The sequence below is a fragment of the Mobula hypostoma genome, chromosome 24, assembly GCF_963921235.1.
Source record: "Mobula hypostoma chromosome 24, sMobHyp1.1, whole genome shotgun sequence".
In the NCBI taxonomy this organism is placed as follows: domain Eukaryota; kingdom Metazoa; phylum Chordata; class Chondrichthyes; order Myliobatiformes; family Myliobatidae; genus Mobula; species Mobula hypostoma.
The window spans coordinates 33,397,526-33,398,313 of NC_086120.1; positions in this window are offsets into that span (position 1 = coordinate 33,397,526).

Consider the following 788-nt stretch of genomic DNA (forward strand, 5'->3'; position numbering starts at 1 on the left):
AATCATGTAATGACCTGCAGAAGAGTTTGCGCGCCCTACACATAAACACAGTCTCTGCCTTGGTATGTATGCATAATCCAGGATTCAACTTAGTGTGATTACTCGAGAAATGTAGCCTTTAAGAAATAGCTCAATAGAGTAATATCCATAGTAAGTGCTTAAAGGAAAGATGACTTTTCAAATTCAATTTGTATGTTAAAATTGTGCAATATAGCATGAATCACCAGACTATATGGGAGTGATTGATTATGGAGCCAGTGGTTCAGGATACAATAGGATGGTTATCACTCCTACTGTATACTCTTCATGAGCTCCAGCTCAATACTGAGTTTCCCCCCGGGTTCATTTGGTCATGCATTGTAAGTTTCTTACAGTAGGTGAACAGAAGAACTTCCATGGGAAATTCTGAACCTCAGAACGTATCCACGGGCAGGTCTTATAAAAATGTATTCTGCCATAAAGGTCCCCTCATCTGAAATAGCCAGCAGTATTTCACTATAAATATACATCAGAACTAGAATCAGGTTTAATATCATTGGCGTATGTCATAAAATTTGTTGACTTTGTGACAGCAGTACAATGCAATACATCAGAATAGACAAAAACATGAATTGCAGTAAGTTTATATATACACACACACGTAAGTAGTGCAGCAATGGAAATAAAAAAATAGCGAAGTAGTGTTCATGGATTCAGTAGCTCATTCAGAAATCAGATGTTCCTGAATCATTGAGTGTGGGCCTTCAGGCTTCTGTACCTCCTTCCTGATGGTAGCAATGAGAACAAGG